This window comes from Vombatus ursinus, unplaced genomic scaffold (genome assembly GCF_900497805.2).
Source record: "Vombatus ursinus unplaced genomic scaffold, bare-nosed wombat genome assembly UNPS02014863.1, whole genome shotgun sequence".
NCBI lineage: Eukaryota > Metazoa > Chordata > Mammalia > Diprotodontia > Vombatidae > Vombatus > Vombatus ursinus.
The window spans coordinates 36036112-36060755 of NW_020954641.1; positions in this window are offsets into that span (position 1 = coordinate 36036112).

Sequence of the window (24644 nt, forward strand, 5' to 3'; positions counted from 1 at the left end):
TATGATATGATATGATATGATATGATATGATATGATATGATATGATACGATAGCCAGCAAGATGTAGTAGAAATAACATTAGATTTGTAGTCAACAGTTTAGGGTTTGAATCCTGCATCTGCTGTTAGTACCTATGTGACCTTAGACAAGTCATTTAAATTCCCTGGGTCTTAGTTTCTTCCTCTGTAAAATAAAAGAGCTGCCCTGCATAATTCCTTGTACTAATTTCAATATACTCCACAATAGAAATGTCTGACTTTTTTTTTTCTTAGCAAAGAGCTAGCCACCCATGATAGCAATGAATTTTGCCTTGAAAAAAGCTATGATCTCTTTCAGTACTAGGGCTTAGAAGATACATGGAACTGGGTAACTAGATAGATGTCCCCTATGCTTACACACACCCATACTTAATGGGAAGTTGATTAAGGAAGGCCTCAGTCATGAGCAACAGGAGTAAGTTGCAACTTGAGATAAAGGAAAAATTAGGAATCAGGAAAAATGGGTCCCAGCATTATCTCTGACCCAAACTCCCTGTGGAATCTTAGGCATTTCACCTCCTTGGGCCTCAGTTGCCTTATTTGTGTAATGAAGAGAGCCAGTAGTTTAGGTTAGCAATCTCAAACCCCCAAGCCATATTATAAACTCTTTTTTCCCCATAAAAATATATAATCACATTAACAATATTTGTAGTATTTTGTGATAGCAAAAGAAAAACAAAAATCCAAAAAATCAAATCCTGGAAAAAAGTGGGTACCTAGTGAATAGGAAATGGGTAGAAAAATTGTGCTATATAAATATAATAGAATGTTTATACTATGGTAAGAAGGAATTTAGGGAAAAGCGGTAAGAATAATACAGACTATAGGCAAAGAGGACTATATAGTGACTACTGTAATGCAGATATAAAAGCTCTAAAAAACCCCAGCCTTTCATTAACTGTAATTTCCAATCTCAATTCCAGAGAACAAATTGGGAAATACAATTATATCCCTACTGTAGGAAGTGTCTTGGGAAACTAGGAGTCATGGATGTTTTTTTTTTTCTTTTTCTATTAATTAATGTATTTTTAGTTTTCAAAACTCACTTCCACAAGGTTTTGAGTTCCAAATTTTCTCCCCATCTCTCCCCTTCCCCCACCCCAAGATGGTGTGCAACCTAAATACCCCTTCCCCCAAACTTTCCTCCCTTCTATCAACCCCCCCTCTCTTATCCCCTACCCCTTCTATTTTCCTGTAGGGCAGGATAGCTTTCTATACCCCTTTGCCTGTACATTTTATTTTCCAGTTTCATGTAAAAACAGTTTTTAACATTTGTTTTTAAAACTTTGAGTTCCAAATTCTCTCCTCTCCTCCCTCCCCAACCATCCTCATTGAGAAGGCATGCAACTCAATACAGGTTATACATGTGTAGTCATGCAAAACACTTCCACAATAGTCACATTGTGAAAGACTGACTATATTTCCCTCCATCCTATCCTGCTCTCTCATTTATTCTATTCTCTCCTTTGGCCCTGTGCCTCCTCAAAAGTGTTTGCTTCTGATTATCCCTTCCCCCAATCCGCCCTCCCTTCTATCATCTCCCCTCTCGTATCCCCTTTTCCCCTATTTTCCTGTAGGGCAGGATAGATTTCCATACCCAACTGAGTGTGTATGTTATTCCCTCCATAAGCCAAATCCTATGAGAGTAAGGTTCATTCATTCCCTCTTACCTCCCTTTTCTTACCCCACACTGTCAAAACTTTTTCTTGCCTCTTTTATGTGAGATAATTTGCCCATTCTACCTCTCCCTTTCTCTTTCTCCCAGTATAATCCTCTGTCACCCCTTAATTTTATTTTTTAGATACCATTGCTTCATATTCAACTCACCCTTTGCTCTCTGTCTATATTATACATATATAATTTGTGAGGAAGCCCATTCATTTGTCAAACTATTGATATGATATGATATGATATGATATGATAGCCAGCAAGATGTAGTAGAAATGGCATTAGATTTGTAGACAACAGTTTGGGGTTTGAATATATATATATACACATACGTGCATATATACATATATACATACATATATACATACATCATACATATATACAGACATACAGACATACAGACATAAAGACATACATACACCTATATAATCCCTCTAACGACCCTAGTGCTGAGAAAGGTCTCAAAGTTGCAAATATCATCTTTCCATGTAGGAATGTAAATAGTTCAACTTTAATAAGTCCCTTATGATTTCTCTTTCCGTTTACCTTTTCATGTTTCTCTTGAGTCTTCTAATTGAAAATCAAATTTTCTATTCAGCTCTGGTCTTTTCATCAAGAATGCTTGAAAGTCTTCTATTTCACTAAATGTCCATTTTTTTCCCTGAAGGATTATACTCAATTTTGCTGGGTGGGTGATTCTCGGCTTTAATCCTAGTTCCTTTGACCTCTGAAATATCATATTCCAAGTCCTTTGATTCCTTAATGTAGAAGCTGCTAAATTTTGTGTTATCCTGATTGTGTTTCCACAGTACTTGAATTGTTTCTTTCTGGCTGCTTGCAATATTTTTTTCTTCACCTGGGAACTCTGGTATTTGGCTATAACATTTCTAGGAATTTTCCTTTTGGGATCTCTATCAGGAGATATATTTTTTCAATGACTATTTTACACTCTGGTTCTAGGATATCAAGTAGTTTTCTTTGATAACCTTTTTTTTTTTTGGCTAGGCAATGGGATTAAGTGACTTGCCCAGGGTCACACAACTAGTAAGTATTATGTGTCTGAGGCTGGATTTGAACTCTGGTCCTCTTGACTCCAGGGCCAGTGTTCCATCCACTGTGCCACCTAGCTGCCCACCTTGATAACGTCTTGAAAGATGCTGTCCAGGCTTTTTTTTTTATCAAGGCTTTCATGTGGTCCAAAAATTCTTGAGTTGTCTCTCCTGGATCTATTTTCCAGGTCAGTTGTTTTTCCGATGAAATATTTCACATTGTCTTCTACCTTTTTATTCTTTCAGTTTTGTTTTACAATTTCTTGATTTCTCATAGAGTCATTAGCTTCCATTTACTCTCTTCTAATTTTTAAGAAATTATTTTCTTCAGTGAGCTTTTGGACCTCCTTTTCCATTTGGCCAATTCTGGCATTCTTTTTTTCATTGGAGTTTTGGACCTCTTTTGCCATTTGGGTTAGTCTATTTTTTAAGGTGTTATTTTCTTTAGTATTTTTTTGGATCTTCTTCAGCTAGTTGTTGACTCATTTTTCGTGATTTTCTTATGTCGCTCTCATTTGTCTTCCCAATTTTTCCTCTACTTCTCTTATTTGATTTTCAAAATACTTTGTGAGCTCCTCCATGGCCTGAGACCAAGTCATATTTTGCTTGGAGGTTTTGGGTGTAGGAGCTTTGGCTTTATTGTCTTCTGGTTGTATGTTTTGATCTTTGTCACCAAAGTAAGATTCTATTGTCTGAGATTTTTTTTTGCCTGTTTACTCATCTTCTCAGCCAATTACTTGACTTTTTAACTCTTTGTTAAGGTAGGGTTCTGCTTGCAGTGTGGAGGGTGTACTGCCCCAAGCTTCAGAGGTTTTGTGCAGCTGTTTTCAGAGTTATTTCTAGGGACCTGTAAATTTTCAGTTCTTCTAAGGTGGTATGATCAAAGGAGAGGTGTTTACTCCTTTCCTGGACTGTGCTCTGGTCTATGAGTGACCACAAGCACTCTTTTCTGCCTTGAAACTGTGAGGAGGAACTCTCCCCCACCACCACAATGCCACCATGCCAGCACTCCTTGCCCCCGGACTGCCACCCAGGACTGCGACACAGATCCAAGCATGGGCAAGGCAAAATAATCCTGCCCCAGCACCAGCAAAGAAATCCCTACAATCCCCCTCTGAAGAGCTGCTCAATCCCCCCATTGTCTGTAGGCTGAGAGCTCTGGAAGCAATGGTTGCTGCTGTAGCTGCCTCCCTGGGGCTGCACTAAACCCAGGGCTGGACTATGTTCCTCTGTCACCCAGCTCCGACAGACCTTTCGCACTGACCTTCTAAGTTGTCTTTGCTATTTGTGGGTTGAGGAGTCTGGAAATTATCACAGCTTACCATGATTCAGTTCCCTGTGGCCTGTTTTGGGTTTCCTCTGGTCTCATCTTTGCCTAAGCAGCCTATGCTGAACTGTGCTCCTCTCCCAACCTGGTGCAATGGACCTTTCCTATCAGCCATCCAGTTTGTATTGGGCTGGAAATTTGTTTCACTGTCTTTTTTGTGGGTTCTACTGCTCTAGAATTTGCTTAGAGTAATTTTTTACAGGTATTTGGAGGGGTTTAGGGGAGAGCTCAAGCAAGTCACTGCTTTTACTCTGCCATCTTGGCTCCATCCCTGAGTCATGAATGTTTCATACACTGTCAGAGCCTTTGTGTCAGTTGTGTTTGTGCTTACTCAGGCCTGCACAACATATAGCCTACAGGCTATTTTTGGCCTACCAAAGGATTTCAGGTGCCCATGAAAAATGTAGGGTTGCCACTCCTCATGCTCCTGTTTGTCATGTGACCTGTGTCAACCAAATATCATCAGTCTATCTCTAGTCTCACCTGTCACGTGACTTGTGGCAACCAACCATCTTCAGTCTATGTCTAGTCTAACCTATCTGTGGCCCAAAGAAGTTTACGAGTTTTGCAGATCTGTACCTATGCTTTTCTTTGATAAGGAAGGCTACACTATGAAAGGAGATATTTTATCAGAAATAACTTGTATAAATTATTAAATATTATTGACTTAGCTCTTCTCAGCAGTACAATGATCCAAGACAATTCCAATGAACTCATGATGGAAAATGCTATCCGCATCCAGAGAAATAACTATGGGAGTCTGAATACAGATTGAAGCATATCAGTTTCACTTTTCTTTTTTTGGTGGATTTTCCCTTTTGTTCTGTTTTTTTTCTTTCATAACAGGACTAAAGTGGAAATATGTTTAACATGAGTGCACATGTGTAACCTATATCAGATTGTTTGCCATCTTGGGGAGGGGGGATGTGAGGAAAGGGAAAAAAAATTGGAAGTCAAAATTTTAAACAAATGAATGTTGCAAATTATCTTTATATGTAATTGGAGAAAAAGGCTGGTTATTTTTTATCTCTGTTTTATTGTATTTTTATTTGTTTTGTTAAATATTTCCCAATTACATTTTAATCTAGAATCTTATCATTGAATTTTGTAATATAAAAATACTTTAAACATATAGTAATGATTAGAATAAACTATTCCGTCAACAGATACCAGGAAGAAAGTGCCTTATTTTGTTAGTGGTTTGGAATTTTGATTTTTAATAAATTATTTGTGAATTTGCCTAGCATGAGTCAGCTTACCAGATCAAAATGAGAAAATCACATATCTAAATCTGCAGATGTGGGAATATGGCCCCTGAATCATTGTTACCTTGCCTATGAACGACACTTTATGAGCTCCAGCTTACAATAGCCAGATTTACATTTAAAAACAGCAGCTATAAGCTGTAGCATCCATTCCTTTGATTTCCCTTATCCAGTAAGTCACAAAGTCTTGTTTGTTCCAACAGCCATGAAGGCGGCTGAAGCAGGTACTATAGAGTGCTTACAGCGTGGTCAGACATTGAAGATGTTAAATATACACTGCATCCCAGGCCATTGCCAGTCATCTTCAGTTTTGTCTTTTTTTTTTAATTTATTTTTTAAATTTATTTTTAGTTTTCCACAAGATTTTGAGTTCTAAATTTTCACCCCATCTCTCCCCTTGCCCCACCCCAACATAACATGCATTCTGAATATCCCTTCCCCTAGTCTGCTTTTCCTGCTATCTCTCCCCCCCTGTTCTTAGCCCCTTCCCCTTCTATTTTCCTGTAGGGCAGGATAGATTTCTGTACCCCATTTCCTGTATTTTTTATTTCCCAGTTGCATGTGAAAACATTTTTTTTAAACATGTGTTTTTAAAACTTTGGGTTCCAAATTTTCTCCCTTGCTCCCTCCCCACCCACCCTCATTGAAAAGGCAAGCAACTCAATATAGGTTATACATGTGCAGTCATGCAAAACACTTCCATAGTAGACATGCTGTGAAAAACTAACTCTATTTCCCTTAATCCTATCCTGTCCCCCCATTTATTCTATTCTTTCTTTTGACTCTGTTCCTCCTCAGAAGTATTTGCCTCTGATTACCCCCTTTCCCAATCTGCCCTCCTCTCTATCATCCCCCTACTCTTTTGTCCCCTTCCTCCCCTATTTTCCTGTAGGGTAAGACAGATTTCCATACCCAACTGAGTGTGTATGTTATTCCCTCCTTAAGTCAAATCCTATGAGAATAAGATTCACTCATTCCCTCTCACCTTCCCCATTTCCCCTCCACTGTAAGAGCCTTTTCTTTTCTGCTTTTTTTTGTGAGATAATTTACCCCATTCTCTCTTCCTTTCTCCTTCTCCTAGTATAATCCTCTCTCACCCCTTAATTTTATTCTCCAGATGTGATCCCTTCATCTTCAACTCACCCTGTATCCTCTATTTATCTAATCTATCTATCTATATCTATATCTATCTATCTACATATATATACATACATATAATTTTTTCCCTCCAACTATCCTAATACTGACAAAGGTCTCATGAGTTACAAATATCATCTTTCCATGCAGGAATGTAAACAGTTCAACCCTAATAAGTCTCTTATGATTTCTCTTTCCTGTTTACCTCTTCATGTTCCATTTGAGTCTTGTATTTGAAAGTCAAATTTTCTATTCAGCTCTGGTCTTTCCACCAAGAATGCTTGAAAGTCCTCTATGTCACTGAATGACCATTATTTTCCCCTGAAGGAGTATACTCAGTTTTGCTGGGTAGGTGATTCTTGGTTGTAATCCTATCTCCTTTGCCCTCCAGAATATTATATTCCATGCCCTGTGGTCCCTTAATGTAGAAGCAGCTAAATCTTGTGTTATCCTGATTGTGTTTCCACAATACTTGAATTGTTTCTTTCTGGCTGCTTGCAATATTTTCTCCTTGACCTGGGAACTCTGGAATTTGGCTACAATATTCCCAGGAGTTTTCCTTTGGGGGTCTCTTTCAGGAGGAGATTGGTGGATTCTTTCAATTTCTATTTTGCCCTCTGGTTCTAAAATATCAGGGCAGTTTTCCTTGATAATTTCTTGAAAGATGATGTCTAGGCTATTTTTTTGATCACGGCTTTCAGATAGTCCAATAATTTGTAAATTCTCTCTCCTGGATCTATTTTCCAGGTCAGTTGTTTTTCAAATGAGATATTTCACATTGTTTTCTAATTTTTCATTCTTTTGGTTTTGTTTTATAGTGAATTGATTTCTCATAAAGTCACTAGCTTCCAATTGTTCTATTCTAGTTTTTAAAGAAGTATTTTCTTCAGTAATCTTTTGGACTTCCTTTTCCATTTGTCAAATTTTGCTGTTTAGGGCATTCTTCTCCTCATTAGCTTTTTGGACCTCTTTTGCCATTTGGGTTAGGCTATTTTTTAAGGTGTTATTTTCTTCAGTACTTTCTTGGGTCTCCTTTAGCAAGTTGTTGACTTGTTTTTCAAGATTTTCTTGCATCACTCTCATTTCTCTTCCCAGTTTTTCCTCTACTTCTCTTACTTGCTTCTCAAAATCCCTTTTGAGTTCTTCCAAGGCCTGGGACTGATTCATTTTTTCTTGGAGACTTTGGATATAGGAGCTTTGACTTTGTTGTTTTCTTCTGGCTGTATATTTTGATCTTCTTTGTCACCAAAGTAAGATAATGTGGTCTGACTCTTTTTGCGCTACTTACTCATGATCCTGGCCAATTACTTGAGTTTTAAACTCTTTGTTAAGGTAAGCGTCTACTTTCAGTGTGGAGAATGTACTGTCCCAAGCTTCGGGGGTTTGTACAGCTGTTTTCAGAGGTACTTCTAGGGACCTATAAATTTTCAGTTCTTCCAAGGTGGTATGACAAGGGGCAGGGTGTTTCCTGTCCACCACCACAACAAGCTTCACCAGGTCAGCACTCCTCCTCACCCCAGGACCGCCCCTCAGAACTGTGACCCAGATCCAAGCACAGGCACAGCAAGAGATTCCTGCCTCAGCTCTGGCAAAGAGATCCCTGCAAACTCCCTCTGATCAGCCACTCGATTTCTCCTCAGTCTGTGGGCTGGAAGCTCAGGAGGCAGCTGCTGCCCCAGAGGCTGTGCTTGGGACTTGCGACTGAGACCTAGCTCTTTCTCTCACCTCAGTCACAGACTTTTCACACTGACCTTCTAAGTTGTCTTTGGTGTTTGTGGGTTGAGAAGTCTGGAAACCACCACAGATTCCCGCAACTCAGTCCTCTGAGGCCTGCTCCAGGGTTGCTGCGGCCTGCGTGCTCATGCCACACTGCGCTCCTCTCCCCACCTGGCACGATATACCTTTCCAATCAACCATCCCGGTTGTTTTAGGCTGGAAATTTATTTCACTCTGTCTATTTGTGGGTTCTGCTGCTTTAGAATTTGTTTAGAGCCATTTTTTACAGGTATTTGGAAGGGTTTGGGGGAGAGCTCAAGCAAGTCACTGCTTTCACTTTGCCATCTTGGCTCCGCCCCCAAAATGCTGTTTATTTAAAAAAGAAATAAGTTGTATAGAAATATAAGATATTGATAAACCATAGAACAACTAAAATATTCAGAGCAATAGGTTGGTGATCTAAACTTAAAATAAATATGTAATTTGAATCTGAGACAACTGATATAGATGTTCTCTATATCCCTTGCAGTTCTAATGATTTACGTCTTTGAGTCTAACCCCGAGGCAAAGCATTGGGGGAATTCTGGTGGCAGATTCTAGATGGATTTTAAAACAATCGGTGTCCAGGGCATCTAGGAGTAGTCAGGGTGTGGGTGTCTAGATAGTCAGGAAGTCACTGTTAGGGTGATTTGGCAACAGATGATAGGGACCTAGAAATAGGAACTGTGTCTCAGGATCAGGATTCTAGCCTGTGAGAGGCCTGGGGTATAGAGTACCCAAATGACTGGGGCATGAGGAATGGGGCTTGATTGGAAGCCAGTAAAACCAGCATACAAGGTTAGAGCAAAACCACTACTGACATTGGCTTGTTGCTTAGCCACCTGGTCTATGGATGCCACTTTCTAATATTCTTACCAAGTAGCTAAAGTGGTCCCAGTGTCTGGGATGCTGCTAAGCCTGTGGTTGGGGGTCACATAGCTCCAGCTGTGGGAAATGGTAGACTGTAGGAGCAAAGAGCCAGGCTGGCCGTTACAACCTCTTTGCTTTCCTGCTAATTGCTCTTCCATCAGATGTTCAATTAGAACGACCCTGTCCAGAATTGCCAAAGACCTCTGTTTTGTCTTAGAAAATGAAAGGGTAGTAACTGTTTTCAACATGATTATCATTATTATCTCAGGAAGATTTTATACTTCAAAAGTCAAAGTCATAATAGCCCAGCACACTGCAATTATTTGCAAATTACCTTAACGTATTTTTCAAAAGCCCTTTTTGGTGCTTGGTAATTTGTTTGTTTGCTAAAATCATCAGTGTGAGAAAATGATAAATAATCTGAGATAGCCATGAAGTCTTTTAAGCTGGGTAACTTACTGCAGACTCATTGTCACTCTGAACTTACTTTAAAATAGCTTTTCTCTTCATTAGATACTTACTAAGGGGAAAATGAAATATTGGTGGCTTGTCTTATACTTACAAAACATAACGAAAATTGAGGTATCTGTCATAATTTCATAGAATTTGAGAGTTGAAATGGACCTCAGTATCCATGTAGTCCAACCCCAACCCTGCCTCCCCCCCAATAGATCTCCATCTACAACATATGCATGTGTCATTTAGCTTCTTTTTGTAAGACCTCTAGGGAAAGGGACCCCTCCTCACACCTGTCAAGGAAAATACTCCCCTTTGGACAGCTCTAATTGCTAGAAAGCTTTTCTTAAGCTCAAGCTTAAAGTTGCTTCTTTGCAAGTTCTACCCATCACTCCTAGTTCTGCCCTCTGGGGCCAAATAGAACAAGTCTATTCTCTCTTTTTTCCCCCTACCAAATAGCTTCTCAGTACTTGAAAGAAGCTGTTATGCCCCCTGGGTTCTCTGGCCCCTCTCCAATATCCTTACTTCAGTTTGGTGTGGAGAACTGAATACAATACCACAATTCTCTGGTGAGTGTGGAGTATATCTGGAGGCAACTGGTGGCTCAGTGGATACAGCAATGTGTATATGTGTGTATCTTTAATTATGAGCATTAAGACTTGATTTTTCTGAATATTTCCCATAATACTCTACTCCATTGTACTATTGAAGAATTGGGTTCTAGAGCACCCATTTTCTGGGAAGGTAAACCTGAGAGTTGAATAGTTAACCAGGTAATTTAGTCAGGGCAGATAGACGATTTTGAAATCTGGAATAGAATAAAAAGCTATTTCTTTAATTGTTTACATTCACGACCCTAGATTATCTGAATATTTATCTCACTTATACTTTCCACTGAACTGTACTTTGCATCCTTAGAGGGCTTTTCTAGCACTCAGCTAGAGGAAACTGATCCTTAATAAGCAGATGCACTTACCCTTCATGAGAACTTTTCCTCCTCTGTGAAATTATGCTTTAGAAATAAACCACTTTTGGCTTTCATCCAACGAAGGCAGTGACAGTAAGAGACCTGCTTGTTGTTGCCTGGGGAAGGGGGGAAAAAGCAATTTTGACTTTGCAGGGTTTCATTTCTAAAAAATAGTTTTCTTTTCATGAGCTAGACAGATCCCTAAAATTAACTTTCTTTTTTTCAAATTACTACTCAAAGGAGAGAGAGTCACAATAGGAAAGAAAAAAAAGACTCCCAAATTAGCTGGTGTCCCAGCAGCTTTAGGAGAATTGGACCCTGTGACCTATTACTTTCAGAATAGCTGCCGAGCAAAATAGATAACTTGGACTCCTTTAAGGTTGGGAATAAATGGAACATCAAAATACCTTCCTAGCCTTGGCAGGTGCCATGCCCTTTAAACTTCTTTGCTTTTTGCATTTGATATTTTGGTCACTTACCTTTAGATATTATTTTGTATAGCCTAGAAAAAGAATCCTGTAAGAATGAAATTCTTTGATACAGGATGGAAACACCTCAGAGCCTATAGTCTCTGCCACCCTTGCTGCTCTCTCAATGTGCATACCTGAGGCCTTGTATATGAAGATTCTGGGTAACTATGGTTATTGATGTCCCCCCCCCCCAAACGTATGCAATGTAATGTAATACAACATGCCACATATTTATTTAGGACTTATTGCATGAAGAACACACAGTATCTGTGAAAGATGCAAAATTTAAATAAGTTGCCCTTAAGGAATTTATAGTGGAGAAAGTCCCTTATAGCAGGAAAAAGAAGTGATGCAGTGGATAGAGTGCTGGACCTGGAGTCAAGAAAACCTGGGTTCAAATTCGGCCTAAGATCCTTACTAGCTGTGTGATCCTGGGCAAGTCACTTAACCTGTTTGCCTCAGTTTCCTCATCTGTAAAATGAGATGGAGAAGGAAATGGCAAACCACTCCAGTACCTTTGCCAGGAAAACCCTGAATGGGTTTATAAAGAGTTGAACATGACTGAAATGACTGAACAACAACAACAACAATGAAGTGGAAAAAGGGGATTAGAATCAAATGCAGAGAAGTATAATGCATGATACTGTGGGACAGTATGATGTAGTGAAAGAGTGCTGGGTTTGGAGTCAGACAACCTGGTTCTGAATTCCAGCATTGCTACTTAATGTCTATATGACCTTGGGCAAATCCCTGAAACTCTCTGTGCCCCTGTTTCCCATCTGTAAAGTGGGGGGATTGGGCTTGATGACCTCAAAGGTCATGTCCATATCTACACTTATGACCTTATAATCCCATGTTCATAGAAATTCCATACACATTCCCAAACTATGAATGCACCAGAGTGGATGAGGGCATTGGCGATGGTTGTGGGTAGGACTGGAGGACTGGAATTAGGGAGGATGCGGGTAGTAACAAAACTAGACTGTCTTAACTGTTCCCATGCCATGCCCCAACTCAAGAGGTAGCCAGGCCAGTGGCTTCTTTATTTCCAGCAATGATATTATCAGAGCAAGCATGAGGTACCACCAGAGAAGCTAAATTTATCTAATATTCTATTTACCTCCTTAGTTTTTTTCTTGTTTCTTTTTTGGTTGGATTTACTGAGTGACAGGGGACACTAGTATATTTTTACTGTTTATTTCTTCCTGCAACTCACTTAACTTCTTTAAGAATTTGAATTCTATACCACTTAGTGCATATATGTTTAGAAATGATATTGCTTCATTGTTTATGATACCTTTTAACAAGATGTAGTTTCCTTCCTTATCTCCTATAATTAGGTCTGTTTCAGCTTTTACTTTGTCTAAGATCAGGGTTGTTACCCCTGCTTTTTTTTAAATTTCTGCTGAGTCATAATAGATTTTGCTCCAGCCCCTTACCTTTACTCTGTGTGTGTCTCTCTGCCAAAAGTGTGTTTCTTGTAAACAACATATTGTAGGATTCTGGTTTTTGAACCACTCTCCTATATACTTCCATTCACATTCACAGTTATGATTACTACCTGTATATTTCCCTCCATCCTATTCTTCCTCCTATTTGTCCTCTCTCTCCTTTTACCCTTTCCTTATTCACAATTGTTTTGTTTCTGTCTACCACCTCCCCTGATCTGCCACCCCTTTTGTCAATCACAACCCCACCTCCATCTCTGCCCTTCCTACTTCCATGTTGGGTAAGATAGATTTCTATATTCATCTGATTGTGTATATTGTTTCCCCTTTGAGCCAATACTGATAAGAGTAAGGTTCAATTGATGTTCATCACCTATACTCCCATCTTCCCCTCTACTGTAATAGTTTATTTGGTGCCACTTCATGTGAAATAATTTACCCCATTCTACCTCTCCTTTTGTACTCCTTTACCCGCTGTACTCCTCTTTCTCATCCCTTAAATTTTTTCATGCCATTCTCTCCAATTCACCTTATACCCATACCCTCTGTCTCTGCATATTCCTTCTGGTGGTACTATTAGTGATACAATTTTTAAGAATTACAAGTACCTTTGTTTAAATGTGTTATTTTCTTCAGTATTTTTTTTAATCTCTTTTAGCAAGCTGTTGACTTGTTTTTCATGATTTTCTTTCTTTTACATTTGGCCAATTGTACTCTTTAAGGAGTTGTTTTCTTCAGTGGATTTTTATATCTCCTTTTCCATTTGGCCAATTGTGCCTTTTAAGCAGTTTTCTAGGCTGTAAACTCTTTTTTTTCATAACTCTTTTTCACTCTCATTTCTTTTCTCAATTTTTTTCTATCTCTCTTATAGGATTTTTAAGCTCCTTTTTGAACTCTTCTGTGAGTATTTCTGGGCTTGAGAATACTTCACATTTTTCTTTGGGGTTTTGCTCATAGGTGTTTCTACATTGTTGTTCTCTTCTGAGTTTGTGTCTTGGTCTTCCCTGTCACCATAATAACTTTCTGTGGTCAGAATTTTTGCTGTTGTTGTTGTTTTTTGAGCTCTTTTTTTTTTGTCTTTTTCCTTTTTTTTAAATTTGATCTCTGCTTCTGGGGTGAAAGGGACTCTGTCTCAGGTTTCTTGTGTCACTGGCTACAGGCTCTGGCTGTTTACTTGGTGCTGTGCTGATGTTGCCCTGATGTCCACCAGGGACCCTCATGTCTGGTACTGATCTTAGGGGGTAGTGTGGAGGGTGGCTGTATCCTGCTGGTGCAGGGATATGGCAGCTTACCTGGTATTGAGCTGGTGTCCTAGTGGTGGTGTCTGGTGTGTGCTAAGCCTCAGTGGGGTTTTTCTGTGTTTCCCTGGGGCTACACTGAAACCCATGGAAGTCTGGCTTCCGGAGGGTGCCTGTTTGCCCTGGGGTATGCTGAAGCATGTGGAAGTCTGACCCCTGCAAGATACTTATTTGCTTGGGAGTACACTAAGGCAGATGGTGATTCTTGGAGCTGGAATCCCCTGGCTATGTTAAGGCATGCGGGGAATCCTGGTGTTGGCATTTGCCCACTTCACAGCACTAGGGCTCAGGATTTCCTCCTGGTTTGCTGAGATGGGGCTTGCTGGGATGCTATCTGTCCTGGAATGCTCTCCCCTTTTATCTGAGTGAGACAGACCTTTCTTGCTAATTCTCTAAGTGTCCTGGTTTAAAAGACTGCTCTACCCCATCTTCCATGTTCCAAGGTTTGTTCTGGGGTGCTATTTTATGGTTATTTGGGGGTGAATATGGAAGAGCTATAGCTATCTACTGTTTACTTTGCTATCTTGGATCCCAGAAAGTCAAAGCTAAATTTATCAAAAGAAAGTTGAAATAGTCTGCAAATGGTGTGAGCCTTTCCATGGGATCATTATAGCGTAAGCTGACTAGCAGCTCTAATATACTTAGTCCAGTTCCATTATTATTAGGATACTTCATGGATGAGCAGTATACAAGAGGCAGACTAGCGTAGTGAAAAGAGAACTGAATTTTGAGTCACAAAATCTGAGTTTCAATACCAGTTCCCTTTTTTATTACATATATGACTGTGGGCAAATTATTTGAGCTCTCTGGGCTTTAGTTTCCTCACCTGCAAAATAGAATTGTTGGGCTCTATAGCTTTCTAAGATCTCTAGACCTGATTAGACTTATGATTAATAAAGATAAACAACCCTGTGATGAGGCTTCATCCTTATTTCTCTTCTATATTAAATGACCCAAGTAATTTTTGTTCTAAGGCTATTTTGCTCTCTCATTTTGTTCAATGAGATCTTGAATACAGTTGTAAATTCAAGTGTTGTGAGCTTTTGGGATTAGAGGACAGTTAATTATATGGTACAAGATTAAACCAGTGATATGGCAATAAATAGTTGTACAACTGTTGGTACTTCATTTATGTCTGGGTCTCAGTTCTCTCCTTTTTATGAAGAAAATATTGGACTAAAGTCAATTAGTCAAACCCCTTATTAGGTATTCTTCCAACTTGCACTCACACTTGTGAGTTAGATCCCTAGAGAGAGGAATGCTACCTTTATGTTTTAGGGTCCTCTTTGTGGTCTGCACTTCTAAAATTATAGAACTTCTGTACTTTCTATTAATAGTCATCCAGAAGATGCAATTTTTTTTTTACTAAAGGCATATACAAAGATCCCCAAATGTATTTGTGATATCATAAATTTGAGAAATCCCTTCAGTAATACACATTATTACTTATCCATGTCTGCTGATCTTGTGCTACTCTCATCCATATCTCCCAAAAATTCACCAACAATTCACCAAATGTGCTAGATACCTTCCTCAATGTCTCCTGATTTTGTGAAGATACCAGTGGATCAATCTAGGCATCCATTGTCAATATTATCTCTAATTTGACAAATTAGCAGCCCGTTTATTTCTGTCACATAAATTTTTGATGACATCCCGATTCCTGTTCTTTAGAATTCCTCACTGGATATGTGCAACAGCTTTATTATAGCGACCACGTGCCTTTTTCACTCTGTGTGCTCTTTAGTACTTCAGAAGTCCTGGTGTTCCAGGTCTTGCTGCCATGAAGCAACATGATAAAGTGCTAGTATTGAAAAGATGAACCTTTGCTCTTATAAGAAGCTTGAGTTCAGCAAAAGTGCTTTGCATTTTCCTAAAACCAATCTAACCTATTCTCTTCTTTCTTTTCATCTCTGGACCATCTCATTGTCCATCTGTATTGTGTGTCTCAGATATACATGTTATTGGACTATATAGGATGTCCATTCAGATGCATTTTGAAATCTAGGTAGTAGACATTCTTCCTTTATTTCATCTTTCCTGTGTGAATAGACAAAACACATTTCTTTGGGTCATTGCAGATCTTTTCCAGGAGGACCTGTAATGTATTGGAGATTGATGAAATCAAACACAAGCAAGAATATTTGGAGGATTTCACTCTTTACTGGCAATCCCTCCTTGATGTGGCTCCTTATGCTGGACCTCTTTCATCATGCTGATGAATAATTTTGTCAAATATTTGTCTCCCTGTTTTATTCCTCACATAATGTTTATTATCATTATCATTATCACTATTATTATTGAATAGGATTATTTCAATTCTATCTTCCAAGAAGTCTTGAATGATTTTGAATTATGGATGAGACATTTTCTTGTAAAAGATTCTTTAAGTTAGCGTTTTATCATATTCTCTCATAAGTAACAATAAGCAAAATGGGATCTTATATTTTCTATATATTTCAATCATGAGGAGGAAAGTAAGTGGTCCATTGTTAAACATCATTTGTGAAAACCTCCTTGTTCTCTATTACTGCTGTCTTCAAGGATGCCCTCACTTCATACATACGTACATATGTGTGTGTGTATATATATATGTGTGTGTGTATATATATGTATATATATGAATAGATATATAGGTTGGTAGCTATTGGTGAGTTAAGGGTTTTTGGTCACCTTTTCTTTTGGCATCCATAATACCAGATAAATTTTTCATGTCTTTGAAATCTTCCTATCCTTTAGATACTTTATAATTTACTCCCTTAATCCTCTCCCAATTGTATCATCTCCAGTACAGGTCTCAACTTTCTATTTGATCCAAACTGGTTGTTTTTCTATCTTTATCCTTTAGTGTTATTTCTTTTTCTAATGTAAGCATCCCTGGGACTATGATATTAGGGCCCAAGTGTCCTTCATCTTCAGTACTCTGGAATCATGGCTGGCCACTGCATTTATCAGAGTTAAGTTTTTCAAAGTTATTTGCCTTTTTAATATTGTTACTCTTGTATCTATTTTTCCTGGTTTTGTTCACTGTACTCTGTATCATTCCATATAAGTCTTCCTGAAACTATCTCTGAAACTATCCCTTTCATCATTTCTTAGAGCACAATGATATTCCATTCTATGTTATTAAGAGCTTTAAAAGCCAAGCAGAGGTTTTTGTATCTGATTCTAGAAGTAATTGGGAACCACTGAACTTCATTGAATTGGGGAAGGGGGGTGATCAGACCTATGATTTAAGAAGATTGCCTTAATAACTGAGTGATGGATTGACTGGAGAGGGGAGAAATTTGAGGCAGGGAGACCAACCAGATGGGTATTTCAGTAATTTAGGCTTATGGAGATGAGGTCCTGCACCAGGGTGGTAGAAGTGTCAGAGGAGAGAAGGAGGTTCTCTTTTATAACAGAAAATTTTATACTTGGAAATTGATTGGATATAGAGATGAGACAGAGTCAGGAGTACAATGCCAAGATGACAACTATGTTATGATCCTGGGTGACTAGGCAGATGGTAATGGCAAGTTAGGATGAGGGAAGAGTAAAGAGATTGGAAATATGAGCCTAGAGTTAAAAATGGGTAGAGATACATAAATATATGTAAGAATTATCTTCAAAAGAAGAAAATTGAATTCCTGGGAGTTCATGAGATCATCAAGGAAAGTAGTATAGTTGGAGAAGAAAGACAGAATAGAGAATTAGGGGATGCCTATGGTTAAGCTATATGATTTGAATGAAGTTCCAGCAAAGGAGACTGAGAAATGATCAGACAGGTAGTTGGACACCCAGAAGAGCAGTGTCATCAAAACTTAGAGAGAACAGATTATCAAGAAGAAAGAGGGTGATCAACCACGTCAGAATTTGTAGGAAGGAAAAAAAAATGAAAATTGAGAAAAAGACCACTGGATTTGGCAATTAAGATATCATTGGTAACTTAGTAGAGAGAATCAGGTTCTTGCAGTATGCTCCCAGAACTGAAAGTGTTCTTTCTAATGTTTTCGGGAGATACTCTATTTCCACTGCCTCTTGACTTCTGAATCCCTATATTGACCTGGGCTGAAAAAAAGTGACTCCGTATGTGTGTGCATGCATATATACACATATACATATATACATATATCTACACATATACACACATATACATACATACATATATATATATACATAAATATATATGTGTGTGTTTGTATCTATATGTATGTATGTGTGTGTGTATGTATTTTTTCTCCCTTGGATTTTTCCATGTTCACTCTCTCTGCTACTCTTTCTAAATTTTATTGGATTAATTATAAGGGAAAGCTAGGCTGCACTGCTTTCTCCTGCTCCACCATCTTTGCTGGTCTCTCCTGAATTTACATTCTAACATTGTTTTCCCTTTGGTAGCTTCTCTTTCTATTTGACAAATAAGACAAATGTTTTCTGAATATGGTCCTTTTTGGCTCATTTGACTTCCTTGTTGCAGCAATTAATTTACATTGGTTTAACTTCTAGATGAAATTATTATAGTAGGTAATGTCATTTATGTTGTCCATTTCCCGTTTTTTTATTTTCAATGGCTTGTTTACATAAATTCATAATTAAATCTTCTTAATTTTATGTCATATTTTCTCATTCTTAAGCTTTCTTCATTGTTATTATAAATTCATATCTTAGCTCTGATGACATAAAAATCTGTGCACAGACTCAGGGATAATTTTCATGTCCACAATAATTCTTTTCCTTTCTTTAAACATGTAGTCATTTAAAATTTTTTTGTGATGTTATTTGGTGCTTATCAAGTTTATTGCCTACCAATTCTTATCTACTAAAGAAACTACTCATGATATAAAGGCATTAAAGTTCTTTATAACATCCAAGTCTTTGGTATCTCTCTATTCTTCCTACTAAAACATACTTTTCTATATATTTCTCATCATCCTTGCCTTTTGCCACCCTTCCTTAGAAGTCACCCAACAGCACAGTGTGTGATGATTAGATTTGGAGGGTGTTAACAAATCCTTTGTAGAACTTCTCTACCAGTTTTTCCTCAGCAAACAATGTTGGTAAATGAGCTGTGATTTTTTCATTGTTTTTTTTCTTTTGCAAATGCTTATCATTAATACTACATTAAATAATAAATATATGTCCCTTGAAATAACAGTTCTTGAAGCTTTGGGATATATGATAAAACCCACTCTGTCAACTGCTTTCTTTTCCTCTCCATGGAGTACTTGTGAGCCATCCTTCTATTTGGCTAAAACTTCCTCCTTTCTTCCTCATTTCATTTATAGCAAAAATGTCAAGATTGAAATAATTTTTGATTTTTAGACAAGGATCTCTCATTTAGCATACAATAGTTAAATAAAGGTTTGTTGATGGACTAACAGCTATGGTTTTCAGCACCCACTGTCCCATTTCTCACCACCATACTATCATTACTTCAAATGAAGAAGGGGGCCACAGAGGTCTGGAGAATTTTTTTTAAAATTTACTTTGTTTCACAGATTTAACATTGTCCAAATATTTTACAACCACATGATAAATCTACTGATGATGTGTTAGCAAAGACAGTCCTCAGAAAAGAATCTGTCTATGGAGCCATACTCTTGAGCATGGCAGAAACTTCTAAAGCTTATGCTCTACTGGTATAGCCTTCACAAATCAGTGGATACTTCCATGCCTTTGTGAAGAATTGGAGACGGGCTTTGAAAAGATGACAAAGAAAAGCAGTAGCTACAAAACATTCCACCAGTTGTTAAAACAATGGGTTCACTCTCCTTCAAGTACACAATGTCCATGGGAACAGTGATATAAAATTTAGAATATAAAGGTAGTGAAGCATTAGATGTAGGATCTACATGTGGCAAGGTAACTCATAACTCTTGATGTTGCAGGGCTTAGAAATCATTTTTCCCTTTATTCTCACCCAGAGTCCTCATCTGGTTCCCCTCATCTAACTACCTCTCTGCTGGGAAAGTTGTTTATTTGAGTTCTGAACATCTGCCCTGCCCTTAATTGCCAGGGCTAACTCTCTCTTGAGTCCATAGCTGGTTCTCTTTATGGCCAGAGATTCCCTTCCTTGATAATGTTTGACCCACTGCCTTTCTGTATCTGTGTCTAGCTGGGGTAGCTATTTCTGTTTCCTCAAGTGCACCTTAGGATCTCTTGAACTGATAAGCTTTTTTTTTTTAGCATCATGATACCTTATAGTTACATAATCTTTTCCTATCTTTAAAATGTTTTTCTCCTGTTCTCTATTTCTTTTTAAATTTAATTTTTTTATTACATTTTAAGTTCCAAACTGTCTCTCTCACTCCCTCCCCACCCTGCCCTAGAGAAGGCCACCATTTGACATATACATACATACGTACATATGTATATATAACCATATGGTGTATATTTTTATTCATCAGTTCTTCCTCTGGAGGTGGATAGCATCTTCCTTCATAAGTCCTCTGTAGTTGATTTGAATATTTATAATATTTAGAATAGTTTAGTCATTCATAGTTACTCTTCAAACAATATTGCTATTATTATATACTATGTTCTCTTGGTTCTTCTTATTTCTCTCTTCATTATTTCATGCAAATCTTTCCATGTTTTTTCTAGAATCAACCTTTTCATCATTTCTTGCAACATAGTAGTATTCCATCACAATCATATATCACAACTCATTTAGTCATTCCCCAATTGGTGGGCATCCACTCAATTTCCAGTTCTTTGCCACCACAGAGTGCTGATATAAATACTTTATAACATGTAGGTGGTCCTTATGCTTTTTCCCTGATCGCTTTTGAGAAACAGACCTAAAAGTGGTATTTCTGGGTCAAAGGGCATACATATTTTTATAACTCTTTTGGTATAATTTGATTATTCTCCAAAATGATTGAATCAGTTCACAGTTCCACCAGAAGTGTATTAGTGTCCCAATTTTTCCACAGCTTCTTTTGTTATTTTCCCTTTCTGTCATTTTAGCCAATCTGATAGATGTAAGGTAATATCTTAAAGTTGTTTTAATTTACATTTCTCTAATCAATAATTATTTAGAGCATTTTTATGAATGTATGTTGTGTGCATATTTGTGTATGTGTATGCACTTATACACACATATACATATCTTCATCCAAAAACTGCCTCTTCATTTTTTATAACAGTAATATGTGATTTATTTCTAGAAGAAATTAAATCCAAGAATGGAAAAAAAAGAAAAAAACTTCTTCTTGAGTGACGTACACAAACTCAACCACAAAAATTCCAACAAAATAACAGCATATAAATGATTAAGCTATACATATTTTAGGGGAAACTGAGGCAGCTGAGGACCAAATCATTGGCCTCAGAAGTTATAGCAGGATTAAAAATTTGAACTTAATGAGCAATGTAGATTATATACACAAATGGTAGAAACTGTATAAGATCCCACTGCAAGCTCTGAAATAAAAGGCACCCACAATACTAGCAAGACATGAGCTGGCTAGAATTCAGTCATCAGATGCTCAGTCATTTTCCAATTATATCTGAATCTTCATGACTCCTTTTGATGTTTTCTTGGCAAAGATACTGGAATGGTTTCTCATTTCCTTCTCCAGCTTATTTTACAGATGAGGAAACCGAGGCAGACAGGGTTAAGTGACTTGCCCATGGTCACACAACTAGTAAGTATGCAAGGCTAGATCTGAACTCAGGTATTCCTAAATCTAGGCCCAGAATTCTATCCAACGGTCAATCAAAAATCATTTATCAAATGCTTAGTATGGGTAGGCAGTGTGCTAACTATTAGGTAACCTCAGAGGGGAGATTCTGACAGTATGAGTGTGAGTAGAGAGAAGGGAGACTGGGAAAGGGTTTTTGCAGAAAATATGAATTCAACTGAATCTTGAGGGAAGCCACAGAAGCCAGGAGGTGGAGGTGAATCAGGAAAAGCATTCCAAGCAATCCATGGCAGGCATCTAGAGAAAAGGGAATGACTTGGTAGGTGCATATCCTTAGTAATCCAGGCAAAAATTATCTCGAAGTCTCAGTGATAAGGTCTAGAGGTTTAGGGATGCTGGGACCCCAAAATCATGAAATGTGGGTCCTGCCCAAAAAATTTGACCCCAAGCCTTCTTTCAGCCAGAGACAAGGTTTATTAAAGATCCACCATATTAGCCAGACTCTCAAGGAATCTGAGCATCTATGAGGTATTGGCTAGATTGTAAGAATCTGAGCCCTCTTCATGTCTTTTGACAATTTATCATTTGGAGAATGGCTTCTGTCCTTATTCTTTGACAAAATTCTCTACATATTTGAAATATGATACCTTTATCTGAGCAACTGTCTATAAAATTTCCCCACAATTTTCTGTTTTACTTCTAATCTTGGCTACATTGCTTTTATGTGTAAAACGCTTTTTAATTTAGTATAATCAAAATTGTCCATTTTATATCAAAACTGATAAACTTTCAAACTTCTGCTGCTAGATATATGAACAGTGGGGTTCAGGAAGAGAAATAAATCCCCTTCACTTTCCACCTTCTCCTTGGTGTGTTCCCTACAAAATATCCCCAAATCTGCCCACCCTTCTACTTAGTTTATTTAAAGCCCTCAGGGGTATGTCTATTTTGCTTGCTTAGTCAATTATATTGTTGCCTTCTAATTCAATCACAAGTTGTTCTCAAATTGTAATGTGATCATGGAGAGTGCCTTCAATTTTATCATCAGTTAAACACCTTCATAATCTGTGGCTAAATAATCAACTACATCAACTAAATTGAGGGCTAAATCACATCTCCCTCTCCTTAAATCTGCATTAACATTACATTCAAAATTGCACAGTACATCTAGGGAAACTTGCAGCACACCCTTTAAGACCTACTGTCACACTCCAAATTCTGAAAGAACTTTAAATCTCTTTCACCAGGAAAATTTTTTTGCTGGCTACTAAACCTCAATGGGTGGTAGCAGAGATAAACTCAATGCCTATAAGAAGAGAATAGCAATAATGAGATGTCTAACAGAGGTCAAAGATGTGATATCCACTGGGATGACATCACCAGAGAATATCATTGGTTCGTCCCCTTCAGATTCATATTTCAGCTACAAGTCTTTTCTGAACAATTATGTTCCTATGTGATTGCCTACTTGCATGTCATATTTTGTCTCTGTGAGTGTACCCTCCCCTTCCGGTGGTATGCTTCTCCATAGTAAAATATTTTTCCATGTATTCATTCAGTTTCTTTTTTGTCACTTAATTTGCTATGCAGTTTGATTAAAAGTTGATTATTTTTATCAAATGTATCCTATGGCTTTGTAAAACTAAACACATCAGTAGGGCTCAAGATTTTTGATTTTGAGTGAATTTGAGTGATTTGAATGAAAAATACAAAGGTTATTCTCCTTGGCAGAGAAAACAGGAGTAAATTAAGAATTGAGCAGTTCTGCTTTCTCTTGTCAGTTATTATTCTATCATTGACCCAAAACAGTGGTCCAATCTCTTCTTTGATTTTTCTCCTTTCCCAAATATAGCTTAAAAACAAAACTGAACAAAATTTTTATTACCTTCCTGTCTCTCCCCAGCCTCAGGTTATTCTGAACTTTAGTACTTTTGACACTAGTTTTATAGGACCATGACATGTCCATTTATTTATCTTCAGTTACCACTTTTACTTCTATCTTCTGTGAATATCTTTTAAAAATCTAAGTTGATTGGTGCCTAACTTGCATATTGATGTCTTCAAACAATTCCTACTTTTCTCCTTGTTGTAACTGTTTCCTTTTGTGTCTTCACAATTTCATACTTGATTCTCCTATCCCTTGGCTTAAGTTCCCTGAATAATTTTAGTTCACAGGATCCTACCTGCCCTTAAACTGTCCCTTTGAAACTTTTTCTCCCAACAACTAGGGTGCATGTCAGACTATGTTTTGCTTTCCTCTTTTTTTCTTTAACAAACTCTGTGAGAGTGTGGTCATTTTCCCCTATGGTTCCCATCATTTCCACTGCACCACTAACTGCGAGTGAGAATCAGGTTGAAGTGTTTAATCCATGTTTTAAAAATGAAATTATCATTCAGGCAAAATGACAATGAAGTTTATAGACTTAGTTATGGATGATGAGATACCTACTGGTGGAAGTGACATCAGTTAGCTTCTACAGTTCCTGTCTGGGGCACCATCATTCTCAGGAGATCCTGATTCAGGACTAAACAGATCCCTAAAAAACATGGTCTCCCCACCACCTTTAGGAGCTCATGATATAGTTCCAATAGTTACCAAGGAAGGCAGATTGTGTGACTTTGGGCAAGTCATTAACAATCTGGGCTGCTTTGTGAAGTTGTCAATAAAAACCTAATTTTATAGATGAGAAAACTGATTATATAAATGATCTGCCAAAGATAGCACATACGAGGCATAGGACTTGAACTCCATTTTTCTATAAAGAAAGGAAAATCATTGTTCTTTTTAGAGCAGTACTTATTCTTTGTAAGATAATCTGCTAGCAAATGAGAGAAAAAAATACAAATAAGAGATTATTTCCTACACTGAAGGAACTTAGAAACTAGTAAAAACCTTACTGTTTTAAATCTAAGCCATTTAAATATCTGGACATAACAACAAAAACAACAATGAGCATTTGTAGAGTACTTTAAGTTTTGTAAAGCATTTTACACATTATTTCATTTGCACCTCTTCACAACACTGTGAGGTAGATACTCCTAATAACTAAATTTCAATTCTAGAAAGCTGAAGCCTTAATTTAATTTGAGTTACAATGACTTTACCAATTTTCTGTCCAAATTTCCTTCCTAAAAAACAGGGAAAATTGTATTATGAGACTGTTTGGTTAATGAAATATCTGTGGCAAAGTACTTTAAAATCAACTGAAGAAGATTGAGAAACATGATTATAGTTAATATTATTCTGAGTAATATTTTTTGTTTCAATGTA